The sequence below is a fragment of the Papio anubis genome, chromosome 4 (assembly GCF_008728515.1).
Source record: "Papio anubis isolate 15944 chromosome 4, Panubis1.0, whole genome shotgun sequence".
In the NCBI taxonomy this organism is placed as follows: Eukaryota; Metazoa; Chordata; class Mammalia; order Primates; family Cercopithecidae; genus Papio; species Papio anubis.
Window position 1 is genome coordinate 163421893 of NC_044979.1, and position 20014 is coordinate 163441906.

General features: G+C 34.5%; 1 long non-coding RNA gene across 1 annotated transcript; it reads left to right on the plus strand.

Moving 5' to 3' along the window:
- Window positions 1-274: 274 nt before the first annotated feature.
- Window positions 275-12253, plus strand: LOC116274581. Its single transcript, XR_004183358.1, has 2 exons — window positions 275-316; window positions 11655-12253. It is a non-coding gene; the product is annotated as an uncharacterized LOC116274581 (long non-coding RNA).
- Window positions 12254-20014: the final 7761 nt, after the last annotated feature.

The window sequence follows — 20014 nt, forward strand, 5'->3', positions numbered from 1 at the left end:
TCTCCATCTCCCAGCCAGGAGAGAAAAGGGCTTCAGTTCTTCCCCCTGCCTGTGAAGTCTGCACACCAGATTCGTGCCCTCCCCCACATTCTGGCCAGGAGGCTTCTTGCCCTGTTCAAGTTGTTACAAAGTTCAGCTAGAGAATTACTTCTCCCTGTAGAGTTTTATCCCCTGCTCCTCTGGCCACCCTCCCAATGGATCCTTGTGGTGCCAGGCAGGAATGGCCTGCTTGGGGACCCAGTGAGCTCCAAGGGCCTTTCTGCTGCTTCCTGTACCCTTGTATTTTGCTCAGCTCTCTGACTTGACTCAGCTCCAGGTAAAGTCGGAAACTTCTCCCACAAACAGACCTTCAGCTTCTCCAGTGGGGGTGTGTGTTCGAGCGAGAGACGAGGGTCTCCCTTTCCCACTTCGACAGTTGGGACACTCATAGTATTTGGGGTGTCTCCCGGGTCCTGCAGGAGCAGTCCGCTTCCTTCAGAGGGGCTGTGGGTCTTCTCAGGATTGCTACTTTGTTCTTGACGTTGATCTGGAGCTAAAATTCAAGATGCAAGCCTCTGTAGGCTGCTCTGCCTGGAGCTTCGATCTAGTCCTGCCTCCTGTCCACCATGATCTCCTGAATCTCGGCACACATAGTCTTTTTGATAACATGTATTTTCCATGAAGTTTGGAAGATCCTATGTATAGTTAAATTTATTTTTACCAATTTTATTACTCTTCCTTATACCCCAGAGTTAACTGATTTTCTAAACTTGGTGTTCAGTACTACCATTTTTGTTACTTCACACACTACATAAATATCTAATACAAAACATTGTCTTGTATTGCACTGACAAAATATATACATATTTTTAGAAACTTCTTGTGGTTCATCTTTACTTGTAATAATTGATTCATGTTGATTCATGAAGCTTTGCTCAGGTATGGTTAAACAACTGCTAAATTCCAGTATTCTATTGTATGAAAACGCCAAAATCTGTCTATTATTGATAGATGGTCATTTCTAACTTTGCCTCATATCAAAAAGTGTTACAGTGAAAATATTTGCTTCTGTCTTTACATACAAGTGCAGTGGATTCACTAGGCTACATACCTACACACACATACACATATAATTTTTTACTTTTTGGGTTAGTGGATTTTTCCCTAGATTTGTGTTGCCAAACGGCCTTCTCTTATGTTGATACTGATTTATATTCCCATCAGATATGGGGATTTATTTCTTTTTTCTTTTTCTGTATTACCTGGCACAGTTACCTTTTTAAATTTTGAGGGCAATGGCTTATCATGTGTGCTCATTGAATTTTCTCTTATTAGTGAACTGATTTTTCTTCCTGTGCTAATTTAAATTTACTCTTTGGAGAATTACCTGTTATTTTTGAGAACATAAAAAGGGTCGATTTGTCAAGGCAGACTCACATAGATTAGTGCTGTTATCCCATGACAAACTTTACTGATAAGTACAAGCGTACAAGTAAACACAAGCCACTTCCAGAAAAGCAAGGAGTGGCCTGGGACATCTATGACAGCTGCCCAGATCCTTCCTTTACTTTTCATCACACTGTGTCCCAGGTTAATAAACAGGGGAACAATGAAAAATCTAATTTTTATATTTAATGTTTGTTTTTAAATACCATATACTTAAATTATGTAACATATAAACATAATATCCTTATTTAAAATAGTAATTATAAATACCAAGGTAGAAACCAACAATTCCTCTGCCTTCAAATGCCACTCCTATTATCATAAACAGTTCAGTATAAATATTTTTTCATATCCTTTCAATCCTACTAATTTATGAATAAATAAATTAAAAGTTTACTTGATTATATTGTTTCTAAACACATTAAATCCATATCTACTTACAAAAATCGAAGTTAGTAGTTTAGGTTTATATCAAGTTTAAGAGAAAAAATTTAAAAAATGCCTTCAAAGTGAATGATTCCATTGTTAAAGATCATTACCTTTTTGTGCATATGTCCTTTCACATGTTTTTAGTTTAAGCTTCACTAAAATATTTACTATGAGCTGAATGAAATAAGTTTGGTTTAACTGGTAAATTGCTCTATTTTTGCTTAAGACAAACTATCTGATACTGTTCTTTATATTAAGACTCACTTCGTTAAGTGGGAGTTTTCTTAAATGGTCTGTTTCATATAAAATATCTAAATTGTTTAAAGGCCTTACTAAAGTTACTGTACAAAAGTTAATTCATACGGACTACATTTCTTGACACTAATGGCATATAAAATAAGCAGCACAAATGCATGAAAAATGAGAGAATTTTGATAACTTGACTTAACATTTCATAGATTCATTCTGGAGCTAATTAGTTTTCCTTAAATTCTGCTTGATCTAGTAGCAACTGTGGGGCAGAACATTTTTGGCATCGTGAATCAGACATTCTAGATTAGTTGGTAATGATAAAATGACTTTTGGTCCTGAAAGCTTACTTACTTTATCCTACTTGCATACATTGTGCATAATAGTTTTAAGAAGTAAAATATGCAATGAAAAGTATTCTATAGCATAAAAATGCTGGCAGTGAAATGTATTAACAGATATTTGAAACATATTTTGTAAAACGTGTATTCCTTTGCAGAAAATATAAATTGACATTATGATGTTAAAATACTATCGATCTTGTGTTGGGTTAAGATTTTTAGGAGTATAGTTTATATTATTTCTAATATTTTTCTGCAAAGCCAATATTAAGTTATTTCTAAAAGTTTGATCTATTTTAAAATGGTAAGATTATAATCTTGATTATTGGTTCTCCAAATCCTGCAGTTCAGGACATTTTGAACAAGCTGTAGAATTCTAAAAGAAAGAATATTATTAAGAAGGATATAAAATAGCCAAAAGCTGATGGCTTACCTTTATGCCAGTCATAGTATAAAGTATACAAAAACACTTCTTAAATTTATGTTCTAGCTAATATTCGACAGAAACATATACTAATATTACCATTTATTTTATATGTGAAAAGATAACTTTATAACTTTATAAATGACAGATAAATTAAGGAAAGATGTTACTACCAGTAAATATGCTTACGGTCAGACTGAAACCTGAGACTTCTTTGAAAATTGATTATGGGTCAGGTTCAGTGGCTCACACCTGTAACCCCAGCACTTTGGGAGGGTGAGGTGGGCAAATCACTTGAGCCCAGGAGTTTGAGACCAGCCTGGGCAACACAGGGAGACCCCCTTCTATAAAAAATAAAAAGGAAGAAAAGAGAAAAGAAAATTAATTATGGAAAGATACCAAATTGAAATTACCATTGATTAAATGGATTGTTACTGTTGTTGTCATTGTTTTCTCAATTAATTGCATTAATATGAGAGACTCCTGAGGGTACATCCTATGGTTTGGTGAAAAGAGCAAATATTAACAATTTGGGATCATAAGAACCAGTTGTATTTCTCAATAATAGTACAATTTCCAGCACATGGCATTGTTAAAACTAGAGTTATATCTGCACAATACTAGCTATATTTCTATGCAATGAAGATATGTTGGAAATAATACTGAAAAAAGTTTATAACTGCACTTGAAGAGCTTTTGATCTTCTTGTCAAGAAAGTCTTTTTAAAATGCTAATTAAAAGGAGAATTTAATCAAAGAATCCAATGTGCCAGGTGTGTAAGATGTTCTTTATCACAGTTTTAAAACATTTTTACAAATGGTATCTATACACAAAACTGATAATGATGAAACATCTTTAGTCTGCCATTCTTTAAGAAATTACGGTGTGAGTTCATACATATTTTAAAAATCTTCTATGATGATATTTATTTCTGCTTATATAATCTTATGAAAATTGTATTAATAAGAGGGGGTGTTTAACAAATCTATTTTAGAAGTGTTACATCAATTTCACTGCCTTTACCTACATAATTAAGAATGAATGTGACATGCAACATCTAACTTACCCCGAATTTGTAAATTAAATTTTCATATTTATTTAAGTTGACTTTAGTCCAAGTTTTAAAATGTGATTAGACTAAATTCATAATTTAAGGTATTATTGAAGGAATCCATTAACTGATCTTGTAACCAGGATTTTTGCATGACAAATGATAATATTTATATTAGGTATCTCTACAAAAAATACTGAGGATTTTTCAGTATCATACAAGCCACGCAGTACTGATCCATGCTTTTATGAACCCCCTCAAATTACCTTGCTGCAATAGATCGTATACTGGGCTTCACTTTGAAGACCATCCAAAATCTCCATCTGCTCCACATTGAATTGCGATCCTGCTAGTATGTATTCTATGGTCTACAGCTGATATTAAACACATTCATTCACAAAGCAATTCAATATGATAATTTTTATTTAAGTCAAAAATAAAAATATTATTGCAGCAGTTAGATTCATGATTATGCTTAAGTTTATCCTAATTTCCAGCAAACACTCCTGACAGCCAGCTTTGGTCTCATTGCCATCATATCAATTTCTGTATTATCATTTCCAGAGACAGATGCACATGCTATGGCCATGACCATAATTCTACTATTTAGAATGCACTGGCTGGCTTTCCGTGCAGCAAATTTGACATTCTATTAAGTCATATAGATGATAAATGATAAAAAGATAGATAGATAGATAGATAGATAGATAGATAGATAGACAGACAGACAGATAGATAATACATGGAGGGTGGGTGGGGGAGCCAGGGCAGCCAGCCTTTCGGTTGTGAACCTAATCTAACTTCCTGTATGATATTAATGTTACTCTCTACTGAAGAGTTTCCATACTTTTGACTAAATCCCTCAACTAGAGATACATTATTTCAAAATTTCCAGCTTTCTGGCAAAATAGTTGAATCAGAGACCAGGTCTAAGAGCAGAGATGAGCTGTAGACCCATAAGGAAAATGATCAAAATTTGGAAAATTGAATGTACTTAGAAGAGTTGATTACAGATAGCTATATTCTTCCAAAATCTTCCTCAGTAAATAGATTTTAGAATACAAATGTATTTTAAAACATTCAATGTATGTTTAGAATGATACAATAGAAATAAAAATCCTCATTCTTTAGAAATTAAATTCAGATGAGAGGGATATAAATTAAGTTTTGAAATTTTTGAGTCAGGAAAACTTTAGCAAAAAACTAGTATCATTTTATTACAGTACAGATGAGGAACTTCAGCCTTAAAGATACTAAAATTTATGGCTAATGAATCAGGTATAAAACCCAGATCTAATTACTTACCAGTTTATAACTAGAATCAAAATGTGTGTATTTGTTTATTATTTCTCCCCAATTCACACATTTGTAACATTCAATTTGTGGTTTATTTGTAACTTGTAGATAATTTGTTTTAAGATTAATAGTCTAGATACAAATATGCCTCTTTTAATAAGTATTTTAAGCCTCAGAATAGTACAGCTATTTTTAAATGCATCACAGTATTTAGGAGATTCTTTGAAGAGTTTCTAAAACAACTTTTATAAAAATAGTAATATTTGTGTTTATATCCACCTCCAAAACTGCACGTTTGCTTATATTTCAGAATACTTTGAAAAGAGGAACTTTATAGTAACAGTAGCTGCTGTTTACAGATCATCACTGTGTATCTGATAGCCAGCTGAACTCGGGGAACATGTGTGGCATTATTACATTTTCACACATTCACACATGTTAAGCACTGTTCCTTCCATTTTACATAGGAGGACTCTGCATAGATTAGAGAAAAACGTTAAAAGGAATATGAACGAAAAAAGTACGTGTACAAGATGTCCAAGATGAACAAAACTATATGATAAAGTTCATTTCAATATACAACGTGTATTATATTTAACAAGGCTCACATTTTTTGATAAAAGGAAACAGAGACCTCTTTTTCTAGCAGGAAGGTATTTTTCTTGAGAAATTTTGTTTATGCTGGCTTGAATAACACTATGGCGAATGTCATAAGATTAATTAATTTTTAACAACTTTGTAAAAGCCAAGGATGCAGTGAGTCCATGGGGAATTTAAATCATACATTTTAATATATAGATTAAAATTATGGATTCTCAAGTAATGATAAATTAACAGACTCCTTTGAGTTTTTTAAATTATAAAACATTTTTTTGTTCTGTTTTATGAGACGGAATCTCGCTCTGCTGCCCAGGCTGGAGTGCAGTGGCGCGATCTCGGCTCACTGCAAGTTCCGCCTCCCGGGTTCCCGCCATTCTCCTGCCTCAGCCTCCAGAGTATCTGGGACTACAGAAGCCCGAACCACGCCTGGCTAATTTTTTATATTTTTAATAGAGACGGGGTTTCACCGTGTTAGCCAGGATGGTCTCGATCTCCCGACCTCGTGATCTGCCCACCTCAGCCTCCCAAAGTGCTGGGATTACAGGCGTGAGCCACCTCGACCAGGCAATTATAAGGCTTTTTAATTAAGAAAATTAATTTTTTTAAATGTGACATTTTATTTAATGATTTGCTAAATTAACTGTATATGGGCCTACAAGGAAAATATTCTGTTTCCATTCAAAGTAAAATTATTTATAAAATATTAAGCCTACTAATAATATCATCACCATTATTATTTTAAACAAAATATGAGACTTGTGCAAAGACCACTATCATCTAAAAGCCATGACCCAACTACCAATATGATTTTCTTTAAAAAAGAAATAAGAATGCTTTTACACTGTTGGTGAGAGTGTAAATTAATTCAACCATTGTGGAAGACAGTGTGGTGATTCCTGAAGGATCTAGAACCAGAAATACCATTTGCCCCAACAATTCCATTACTGGGTATAAACCCAAAAGATTATAAATCATTCTCCTATAAAGACACATGCACACATATGTTCATTGCAGCACTATTTACAATAGCAAAGACTTGGAACCAACCCAAATACCCATCAATGATAGACTAGATAAAGAAAATGTGGCACATATACACCATAGAATACCATGCAGCCATAAAAAAGAATGAGTTCATGTCCTCTGCAGGGACATGGATGAAGCTGGAAACCATCATTCTCAGCAAACCAACACAGGAACAGAAAACCAAACACCAAATGTTCTCACTTATAAGTGGGAGTTGAACAATGAGAACACATGGACACAGGGAGGGGAACAACACACACCAGGGCCTGTCAGGGGGTGGGGGGCAACGGAAGGGACAGCATTAGGAGAAATACCCAATGCATGTGGGGTTTAAAACCTAGATGACTGGTTGATAGGTGCAGCAAATCCCCATGGCACATGTATACCTATATAAAAAACCTTCACATTCTGCACATGTATCCTGGAACTTAGAGTGAATTTTTTTTTTTTTTTTTTAAAACAGGACTTTGCCCTGCTTAGAAATGGGAATAATTATGACAGAACAATATTAATGGAAAACACATGGTAGATATGAATGAACACTGTGAAATGTTAGGAAGCAGGGAATGAAAAATTGCCTCCTTGACAATAGTAAAATTTCAACATGATCCCTGAGGACCATCAGATTTTTAAATAGCATTTTCTCCCCGCTACCCAGCATAGGCTTTGAGTTTCTAGCAGGCTCCCAGGCGATGGGAGTGCTGATGCATGACATCATGATTTCAGTGGCAAGAGTACAGGCACCACTTAAAATAAAAATTTACATAGATCTGTTTATGACTTAAAAGTTAATGAGTGTTCTATAGGAATACTAGAAAAGAAAGAAACAACATTCTAAAGAAAAAAATAATAATTCCTACAGTCTTTGAAGTCTGAAATAACCATTCCCATATGGAGGTGTTTCCTTCCAATTATTTTTGTTTGTATATAGTTACTTAATAGTTACCTGTTTTAACATCTAACTTTGTTACTTAGCAAACCATGGGCATTTTCCCCATGTAAATTTTTTGTCATAAAATACCTTAAGGCCAACAGAATATTTGGCCATTTAGTTATACTATAATTTATTTGCCCAGTTTCTCTCCTGTGAAATATTTAGATTATTTCCTGTGTCTTATTAGTATACATAATATGTGGGTAAATGATTTTTAAATTTCTGATTATTTTCTTATAAAAGGTTCTCTAAGAGTTGGATTACTTTGTCAAAGATAGATATGAATGGTTTAACACTCTTGAATTATATTGCATATGCTAAGTCTATCTCAGCATTATTGCTTTAAAAATATGCTTGTCAATTTAATAAATGTATTTTCACTTAGTTTATTACTAACATGCTTTTATCCATTTCAATGGTTACTGTCCTGAGAACCAATTTATGTCTACCAAATTGTTTATTTTAACCCAATAATCGTGTTAGAGTTCCTTTTAAACATAAATTCCTTGCAAATATTTTCCATTTTTGTCTTTTAACTTTTTATTTATTTATTTATTTATTTATTTATTTATTTATTTTTTGCGACGGAGTTTCGCTCTTGTTGCTCAGGCTGGAGTGCAATGGTGCAATCTCAGCTCATAGCAACCTCCGCCTCCCAGGTTCGAGCAATTCTCCTGCTTCAGCCTCCCAAGTAGTAGCAATTACAGGCATGTGCCACTTTTGTATTTTCAGTAGAGACGGGGGTCTCTCCATGTTGGTCAGGCTGCTCTTGAACTCCTGATCTCAGGTGATCCCCCCGCCTCGGCCTCCCAAAGTGCTGAGATTACAGGCGTGAACCACCGCTCCGGGATTTGTTTATGTTTTTTACCATGAAGAAAATTTTGATTTTCACAGTGTTTTATATGTAGAAAGTCATTGCAAATTCAAAGCTGATTTTTGTTATTTTATCTTAGATTATTGTGGTTTAAATTTTTTAAATGTGTAATCTAACTGTAATTGATCTTATTAATGTTTAGTTTGGACCTCATTTGATTTTGTTTCCAAGGTAAATTTTCAAACACATTTTGTTTAATAAGAAATATCTGCCTCATGAGTTTTGATGATTCTTAAACCATATATTAAAAATTTAGGAAAGCAGAAGTTGTCTCTGGACTTTCTAATGTCTTTCACAATACATCTATAAATCATTGCGATGACAGAACACATTTAATTATGTCTAAAATACCTGGGGGTACACTTTTTTAATTCCAACTTTTCTTTATCTACTTTATAACTTTAAAATAAAAAAGGATCATTCTTTCAGATGAATAACCATATTGTGTTAAAAGTCTCCTCGAGACTACGATGGCTTTAATATCATATTTAAACGTCATGTTAGTTTCCTATTGCTATGTAATTAATTACTACAACCTTAGCAGCTCATAGGTCCTAAGTCCAGGACAGTGTGGTCGGGCTCTCTGTTCAGGCTGAAGTCAACGTGACAGCAGGCTGTGTTCCTATCTGGTGTGAGGATCCTTTTCCAAGTTCATTTCTGTTCTTGGCAGAATCAGTTCCTTGCAGCTGTCACATTAAAATCCTCTGCCTTATTTATTTATTTATTTTTTTTGCTGGCTGCCTACCATAGGTATAAATTAATCTAGGAGAAAATAGGACATTTTAAAAATATTTAGACTTTCATTAAATAGCTTAAGCAAAATTCAATATATTCCAAATTATATATATAGTACATATATATATTCGTAATTCTTATAATCACGTTTTTACACATCTTTTATGTGTCCTATACAGATTTACTTATATTTTCCATTTGATTTGTGTAGAGATATTTTATTCTCACTCATCAGTTATACAGAACACTTCAGCATTTTCTCTCTTTCTTCTTACTCTCCTAACTCCTATCTGAAACCTTTTGGTAATTCTTTTTGTTTTTAGTTAGCTATCGTTAGTTCTCTAATATTAATTAAAATGCCCTGAAATAGTTATTTGTTTCCAATACTTAAACATAATTAAATTTCATAATAATGTAAAATATTATTATTAATATATTTAATAAAATTAAGTATTAACTATAATAGTTATATTTTATAACCATTACATAATTATATTTACCAACAGCTATTGATTTCATATAGTTTTTCTTAACCATATTTCAAAAACTAACTTTCTAGTCCTACTTAAACCATTTTTTTCTTATGTTCTGCTTTGCTTTTTAATTGAAATGAGTATTTTTTTTACTTTCAACATCCATTGAAATTATCTTATAGGTTTTCCTTTAGGATTACTGATGTTATAGTAGCAATTAATTTTTTAATATTTAAAGCAAAAATTCAGGTATAATTAATAAACAAAATGAGGGTAGAGTTGGATGCATTATGACAAATGCATAGATTTTTATACCCACTACACATTAAGCCTTTGTATACAATCCCCAGTCTGTCATCCCAGCACCAGCAAACCAGAGATCTACTCTTAAATATCCTATGAATGGAATCACACTATATGTACTGTCTTGTGAATGTCTTCTCTCTGTCCACATAATGCTGATGAGATTCATCCATGCAGTCACATGCATGGGTAGTTCATTCTTTTTCAGTACAAAGCGTTATTCTACAATCTGCTTATTCTCCTGCTGATAAACATTAGGGTTATTTACTGTCTTTGACTATATTGTGTAAAGCTTTCTATGCAGTGTCTTGTTCAAGTCCTTGTGTAGAATTACATGGCTATAGAGCAGGCATATGTTTAACCTTTCAAGAAACGGATTAATCTTTCAAAAGTAATTGTACCACTTTATACTCCCACAAGCAATGTATGGACATTCCAGTTGCTCCACTTCCTAGCCAACACTTGAGACTGATAGTTGTTTTAATTTTAGGCATTCAAATGGGCATAAATAATAAAATAAATAATATTATTATTTAAATAATATATTTAGATAAACAATATATTTCAACATATTTAATATTATCTTAAAATAATAATTGAGGCTCATAAAATTAGGCAGAATGATAATTCTAGTAGTAGAAGGGCTTCAGTTTTTATTGATTTATGAGATAAAATCTAGATTCTTGTATATAAACTGTAGATGGAACACATCAAGCCTTAAGTTCAAGTAAACTGTCAGTCACCAGTGTAAAAAAAAATGCGACTATGTATTGTGTTGTAGAATCTATGGCATCCTTTATAATAGTTGCAAACCTGTATTCATTTCAAGTTCCCATACTACAGCCCAAAGCGTCCTAAGAGAAATTTTTATGACCCCATTACTTTCCACTCCCAAAGGATATTTGCTAAAATGATAATGATGATGATGAGGATGAGGATGAGGATGATTTGAACTTAATAGCTTTAGATTGACTTAATCGAAAAGTATTTCATAGCATTATTTTACTGATTTGGCCACAGCAAACTTTCATTTTGCTTCCCAGTAGTCTTCAGCAATTCAAGAATATAGGATAGACTGTTGCCCAGATAGGTTGCAGTTAAGGATGACTTAAATCTTTATAACATCTCATTGTATGAAATTAAATAAAAGCTTCCCCCAGACCATAAAAGATCATTTTAGTAAACAGTGTAACTTTGGTGTCAGAGAACAAATTATAATTCTATAATCTCTCTCCCGAGTTAGGTGAATAACCACATTGTGGTATAGGGAATGGAAAGATTACTTTCAATCTAGTCTGAAGAAACTCTGCTCTAAAACCTATTAAGCAAAAGTAAAATAAATTAAGAATTGATTATCATTCATTCAATAAAGCTGGTGTATAATTAGCAATCTACCTGAAATTTCCACTAGGCGTATTCTACGTGTGTTGCTGTTAGCGTTATAAAAGTGCTACAATAAAGGATGCTGAAAAGAAATGTTCTTCCTTTCTTTAGGCATCTACCCCTGGAGAAGGAGCCCAATGAGAAGTAATCTCTGAAGCCCCGATTTCCTAAGGATGAAGCTTCAGGAGACGCCTTATCAATCTGATAACAAACTTTTCTCATCAAGTTAGTTTCATTTAACGGAAGTTTTAAATGTAGAAAGTTCAGAAAGTTATTAAAATCGGTTCCAGCTATCTAAGATACATGCACAACCACACACACACACACACACACACACACACACACACACGGTAGAGATAAATATGTTTGACAATCCAGCTCAATGTTACTAGAAAATTTGATCAGAATCTGGTGAAATAAATAGTAAACTTACTAAAAATGCCAAATATTCCAGAAGTTGCTTCTTTAACATTTGATCAAAAACTCTGTTCAGTCAATTTTTGCTTCTTTCAAAAATACTCTGCCGAAAAGCCAAAGGACAAATGGCGCTGGTACCTTCAATATAGAGAATTCCAAATAAGATTAGACCCCAGAAGGCTTCGTGTGGCTTTCTAGGACTCTTACTATTAGGCAGTAACCTATCATTCACCTCTGTTTCCCAGATTCACCTTGTTATATCTTATAACTTAAATATAAATTCCAACAATGTATTGTACTCAAAAAATTATTTCTCAACTTGTTTGCTTATACTATTGATTTTTTTTCTGGAATCTAAATAATTGTGAATTAACTATGATAGCAGTATGCACAAACAGTAAGTGAAATCAGACCTATTAATTCTGAGAGGAAGGAGGTGCCAGGATTTTCACAGAAGAAAAGCACTAAGGCCGGGCGCGGTGGTTCACATCTGTAATCCCAGAACTTTGGGAGGCCGAGGCAGGAGGATCACGAGGTCAGGAGTTCAAGATCAGCCAGACCAACATGGTGAAACCCTGTCTCTACCAAAACAAACAAACAAACAAACAAACAAAAATTACACACCTGTAATCCCAGCTACTCAGGAAGCTGAGGCAGGAGAATCGCTTAAACCCAGGAGGTGGAGGTTGTAGTGAGCCGAGATTGTGCCACTGCACCTAGCTTGGGTGACAGAGCAAGACTCCATCAAAAAAAAAAAAAAAGCAAAGCACTAAATCTCATATGTGAAACACGAGTAGATTTTTCCTGCCAGGAGCAATAAAAATGAGAGCTAAAAATAATTTCATGAAGCAAAATATTCAAAGAAGATGAAGAATGAATAAAGACAATTGAATTGGTATTTCATAAGTCAAGCTTCAGTAAGTGGTAGGATAGAAGCTGATTTTTAAGTATAAAATGAGCAAATTATGCTGAATAAAGAAAATTATTTAAAATTTGTCAAGAAATAACTAGACCCAGGGAAGACAATTTTCATTTTAAGGCTTAATAATGTTTGCAGACTGAAGGAAAAGATTCAGTGGAGGATGAGAGACCTTAGCAGGGGATTAAAATAGTGGAGCATTTTTGTGGCAATGACATGCAATAAGGAGACAGCACTGGAAAGAAGAGAGACATTTGTTCCTCCTAGGTAGGAAGCAAAAAGTAGAAATTTGTAAAGAAAAAAATATTGGGAGATAAAGAAGAATCACAGGTGTAATCCTTAACATCCTAAATCAAAATTATTGTTTTATGTGTTTCTCCTTCCAGAAATGAAATTTGTAACAAACCATCTTTGACTTAATATCCTTCTATCTCCAGCACCTGGCTTATGGCAGGTCTCTCAATACTTAATTATGATATGGATCTATGGAGGTACAATACTTCTTGTAATATGAATCACGATTCCTGAAGTTGGAGTATATTGGCTCATCTCGGAATAGGGAAATTGACAGTTAGTTGAGATACCTTTGGAACACCTGCTGAAAGAAACGTGATAACGATTCAAACATTTGAATCATTATCAGGGAAAAAAAAAAGAAACACACAAGTGAAGAATGACCAGAATAACATTAACCTGAAGTGGATGAAGTCAGCGTATTTTTGAAAATGTTTTAAATCAACAACTTCTATTTGGAGAGCAGATGTAATTACACCAGACAGCAGAGGTAATAAATAAATGTCAATGCAGTCACAGTGGTGTGGCCAGAGTATCAGTGTCTCGGTTGCTATGGGCAGCAGAAGACATAGATGCCTCTGGCATCCTAGCTGGCAATGAAGAAAAATGAAAGCAGAATTAGGCTTCGAGTTAGAGAATAACAGAATAATAGATGTTAGGATTTAGACAGAAAAAAACAGGCTTGCTGGAGTTATGGAAGTGGGAGAGACGATGCAAGTTAAAAAGAACTGTTCTTCTTGTAATCCCTCATTTTCAAGGAGAGGAAATGTCAGCATTCAAAATTGCAGAGAATGAGAAAACAAATGTGATGATTTTGATCAGGGTTATATTTATGCTAGTGAGTGACAGATGAAATGAAGAGTCCTTGGCATCATAGGAGTTGAGGGACTCTGAGCCAGGGTGCTAAGAGGACCATCTACTTAAATGATGGAGTTCATAGTAAGATTGGAGTGGAGAAAAATTACGAAGCAAGTACTTAGAAAATGAGAATGTTAGGAGGTTACAGGTTGATGGCTTTACGGATGGAGAGAATACACGTTATGATAAATATTATTTAAAAAGTGGGTGGTGGAAGACAAGTTGCCTGAAATTGGCAGCTGTGAGTAATTAATCTTTAACATCTCTTCCTTAAGTAGAAAAAGGGCCTCCATCAAAATGGCAGTGAGAATTTTACCTATCAGAGACAATGCACTTTCAGTTGTGGATGAGACATGGAAAATATTCCACATAAAATGTGGTCAAGAAAAGGAGTAATAGTACTTATTTTTTCTATTTGATTACATAATATTAATATACATTCTCTGTAAATATTCATATTGATCCTGGGAGGTGTAATCAAAATATATAATATTGATAACTGAATTGAAATTAATATATTTTTCTAAAAAAAATCAGATTATAGGTAATGAACCAATATTGGCTAGGTGAAAATTGTCTAGGTTTTACAACTAGAAATGCTTCCGCTCAAACTTATCAAAATCACAGGTGTATTTTGGGCTGCTACATTTACCAAATGAAAACAGGGTACTGACATTCATACACAGAAACATGCAAGCATATGTTGAAATTTTCATTCCAGATGTCTACAAAAAAGAACAGATAATATGAAGTTCATTACTTGTTTCAAGTTACCTCTGAGATTCCTTAAGCTGGAGACAAACATTCTATTAAAAAGAGTCCTTAAATAGGGCATAAGAAATCTAATCCTTTCGTAAAGAGTGTGGTTATTTTTGATAACAATTATTATCAAAATAAATTATTTTTACTTCTAAGTTAGTACTGATTACATCTCAAGGTTTTTGTTTCTCTGATACCAGGATTTAAAATTATTTCAGAAAGCATTATTACTTTTAGTGTCTGTAGATCTTTGTTGTCAGTGATTTAAAGTATTTTTGAAAAAGGAAAACATATTCCTTAGAAGTGATCTATACTTTATAGAAAATTACCTATTTGTGTAAATATAGGAAAACAGCTCTAACATTAAAATATGTGCATCAATTGGATTCAGAGTGTTGCATGAGGTTTAAACATTAAAGAAGTATTTATAACATTTGAAGAAACAAAATTAACAAGAAAAAGTGAAACCAAAATATTAAAAATAAAGGTAGTATTCCTTATTAGAAAATAAGAAAAAATACAATTATGTATTATAAGACTAAAGTTATTACTTTGATCTTTTATTTAAGTGAGTATTCAACGTGTTTAGTTTCAAAATACATCTTCTAGTTCACTTTTGTGAGCTATTGTTCAAATTTCAATTTGGTTTCTAAATCCCCTGCATTGGAGTCCGAGATCCCCCAGTCACAGCTGTATGTGACTCAGGTGACAGGACTCTGCCCCGCCGTCTTCTCATCATGGACTGGGGAGAGAAAGGAAAATTACTTCAGTGCCACAGAGGATGGTGGAATTCAGAGTTCCAGGCACATGTCCATAGGGAAATGGCACTTACACATTAATGCTGGTCAGAAATGAATGGCAGAGTAGCACCCACAGGCTTCAGTAGGTAGTGGTGCCTCCTGATACTGGGATGGGGTGGATAACGGGCTTCTGCCCATATCTCTGCAGAGGTGGTGAGAGTGCCTCAATACCATGGAAGAGGGAGATGGAAGTCTGAGTTGTGCACATAAGCTCCACTGGGGAGAGGTACATCCCAGTTACTGCAGAAGAAGGGAGAAAGTCAGAGGGGTCATAGTCTCTATGGGGAAGGAAGGTCATCTCATTCCTGCAGAAGGTGGGTGGATGTGAGTTCCACCCACGACCTCCATGGTGGGGGGTGCTACCTCCTTACTCCAGGAAGAGGGTGGAAGACAGGGTTCTATCCCTACTCCCACAGTTATAGCACTCATTGAGGTGGAGATAGAACACATTTTTTTTTTCATAGTATTCCTCTTGAAGAAAGATAAGTATGGTTAAAAGATTTCTGCTATGCTGGGTTACCTTTTTTCCTGGTACTTTCACTAGAGACAGATGATACAGAAGAGAAAGGGTGGGAGGGGGGAAACGATATAGACCACAAAGAAAAATAGACAGGTGACTAATTCCTGATAATATTAGATGAGGTTATTTATTAGGATCTTCTTTACATATTTACTACAAGGTATAATTGACAAAAGGTAAAGATCATTTGTAATGAGAAACTACCTACCGCTTGTATAATACAGTGTCTGTACTTTCACCATTGGCTTCTCTATTTAACATTATGTAGTTCTAAATAATCTTTCAAAACACATACTAACCTGTTTCTCTGTAATATCACCTCACAGACTACAGCATCCTTTGCTGGTTTAAGGATAAGTTAAGCATTTTAAAAATCTATTTATATCAATTTATATGAGAATGAAGGCAGGAAGACAGAGCTTGGAACATTATCTACAAACTATTAGTGTCTTATATTATCATGGTCAGAATGTTTATGTCCTCCCCCAAATGTATATGTTGAAACCTAATTCCTAAATGTGATGGGATTTAGGGAGGTGATTGGGTTATAAAGGTAGCAACTGTCACGAAAGGAATGAGTGCCTTTATATGGGGCTGAAGATACCAGAGTTCTTCCCTTCTACTCTGTCAGGAGATAGCAACAAGCTGGCTGTCTGCAACCCAGAAGAAGGCCTTCACCAAAACCCAACCATGCTGGCATTCTAATCTTGAACTTCCATCCTCCAGAACTGTGACAAATAAATTCCTAGTATTTATAGGTCACCCAGTCTATGGCATTTTGTCATAGCAGTCCAAACTGACTAAAACAACCACGAAGGCAGAAAATGCTAGTTTTCTACTAAATGATCATAAAGAATTGAGTAAGTGATAAAAAACAAAAAAAAGAAGTGAGAGACAGTGAGCTGTCTGTAAATTTCCATACCCCCTTCCTCCATAGTAATAAAATTTTTTAGCTCTACACACAGATACAGGGAGATAAAAAATACTTTCCAAACCCTCTTTGCACCTGGGCATGGCCAAGTGACTCCCACTTGCACTAGGAAGTGGGTAATGGGTATGGAAATGCATTCCAGGAGATGCCCTTTGATAAGGTGTGCCATCCTTTTTTCCTCTTCCTCTTCTCACTTGTTCATATTGAACCCTGAAGGGGCAGTACAGCATCTCGGGAAGTAGCAGAGTTACCATATAGACAAGTAGAGAAAACTTTTGACTTTGCAGAGTGGGGCTGTATTGACTGCTTGACATTTTAAAAAGAGAGAAAAAATGAACTTCTATCATGTTAATTCCACTCATGTTTGGGATCGTCTCATGCTTAAACTCTTAGCCTAACTAATACAGAAAGGAAGAGAGCATGGTGAAGTATAACATTTCTTATAGCTTCAGCCCAGTCTATCCACATGAACAGTTGCTAAGTCTATTGAATCATTTCACACCAAGTCACAGAGAAAAAGTGGTTTTCAATTGTTGTGTGGCAGCGGGGAGAGGTGGACAGGGGTGCATGTCACTTACTAACACTTCACTTGTTTTAGTAGTACTTAAAAAATGTGTCCACACGTTTGATCCAATAGTGTATTTGAAGGAGAGTTAAATAATCAATATGTGAAATTCATCATATCTTCTTGAGCATCTTACATAACTCTAATGTTTGCAAAATGGCTAAATGTGAGTGAACTGATCAAAGGATTATCTTTTCTTAAACTAGATAAGCGATGATCCTAAGATGATCAATGTATGTCAGCACGGCTCTTTCAAGCAAATTGTTTATATTGATAAAAAGTTCAGACCTAAACCCAGCTTGAACTGTTAAGTATTATTGAAATAATAAATGAAGAAATTCATCACTTAATGAATTTTATAACAAATAAAGGAAAGCATTTTGCTTAATGGGTCTACTAAGTAAAATCCCAAAGAAAGCTACATGTGACCTTGACATATGATATCTGTTTATGGTAAAGAGAATGTAATAAATTAAAATCTGATGTGACTATATTCATGTTTTTTATACATTATGAAATAAACTATAGTAAAAAACTAAATTTAAAAACCATATTTCTAAAGCCAGATTTTTTTAGTATTAAGTGTTGTCATGATATAATAAAGCTTCAATCAGTTTGATTTTTAAGTAGGTGTGAAAATTTAATATTATAAATTCATATTGGAATGAATTATTTATCCCCAGGGGATCACACTCACACTGAAAAAAGAAGTTTTACTGTAACATGGAATTACTTACTATTTTCTTCCAAATATGTTATAAGCATATTTGGCATGTTTCAAAGTTATGTTTAATAAAGAAAATGCATGTTTCTATATATGCTGCTGTGAATACAAAGTGCCTCAAAACTTACTGGCTTAAGACAACATCTCTATTTCCTAATGTTCCAATGTGTCAGGAACATAAGAAGGAATCAGCTGGACGGCTGTGCCCTGTAGTGTTAGCACCATTCACTCTCTCTCTTTGCTGCACTGGAAGGTACAAAAAGTTCACTCACATGTCTGGAGCCCATGTACTCCTTCAGGTGTTCTCTTCCTCGCCATCTGGGAAAATTGGGCTTCCTCACAAAATGGTGGTCACCTGGATTTCTTACATGACATCTGGCTTCCAAAAGGGAGCGTACCAACATAGGTGACACAAGAAGCTGCAAGCATCTTTAGGCCCAACCTTGAGAGGTACACAACGTCACTTCTGACCATTATATTGGTCAAAGTCAGTCTTTGGGTCTGTCCACATTCAAGGGGAATAGAAACCCCTTCTTTTAATGAAAAGGGGCAAGTAATTTGTGGCCATCTTTAATCCATTATGCTGTTTAGGCCATGTTTCTGATATGAAGTTAAACATATAAAGAAGTTACTACATATATTCATAAATTAGAAAATGGAGAGGAAAAATACCTTTCATTATAAAATTCTCTTGCCAATTTCTAGGCTCCTTTAAAAATATTGTCTATCAATGATACGAAAGTTTCAGAAAGCTGCTATTAGAATTTGAAGAGAATGCTGTAAGTATATGGTTTAAACAGTGTATTCCTACCAAAATGTCTTAAAAAGTGACAACAGTGAGGACGTTTATTAAACTAAGAGGAAAGAACAGCCTTAAAATAGATTGGCCAGTTTCTTCATTCATGCGATTATTTTTTCATTATTCATTCACCAACAAATATTTCTTGATATCCCATTGTGAGCCCAGGGATTTTGTTAGGCAAGGAGGCTGTAACAATGAAGAGAAAAATATTGTTTTCTTTTCTTCACTGTGCTTACAACTTAATGTTACAAATTACTCTAGTGCTTAAGATTATTCAGCTGAAGTTTTGATAATGTAAAACAACAAAATTCTTTGTATAATCTGTAAATGAATTGTATGTGAAAATCATTATATAAAACAATAAAATACAAATTCCTGGATGCATTTAGCTATTCAATCAAATAAGCATAATTTAAAGTGTTTTTTTTTTTTTTAATATCTCTAGTCCATCCCAAAACTTTAGGCCAATGCGTAAACCATGTTTTAACAAAAACAGATGCCTCCCAGCACACAGGACAACTGCAGCTGCTCTGTAGCTCCACATGGGACCGTCTTCTCTTTGCTTACAGGCCCATCCCCAGTTCCAAGAAAACATGAGCTTCTTAAAACAAAGTTGAAAATCTAGTGGCTTTCGAGTCAGCTGGCAGTGTTTCTGCATTTTTAAGCAGGCTAGGATATCGGGGGCAGCTTAGTGTTCACTCTGTAACTGACCTCACTGAGCCAAGTTCAGCGTGGTGTGAGTTATCAAACCTGACAGCCTTTTGGCAAGCCTTTGAAGGCTCTCAGGCCAGACTCCCTTCCAAGCTCAGCTGGGATCAATTAGGATAAATAATAGTTCTTGCAATTGTTAGTTTCCACCATGCTTTTTAAAATTATTTAGTG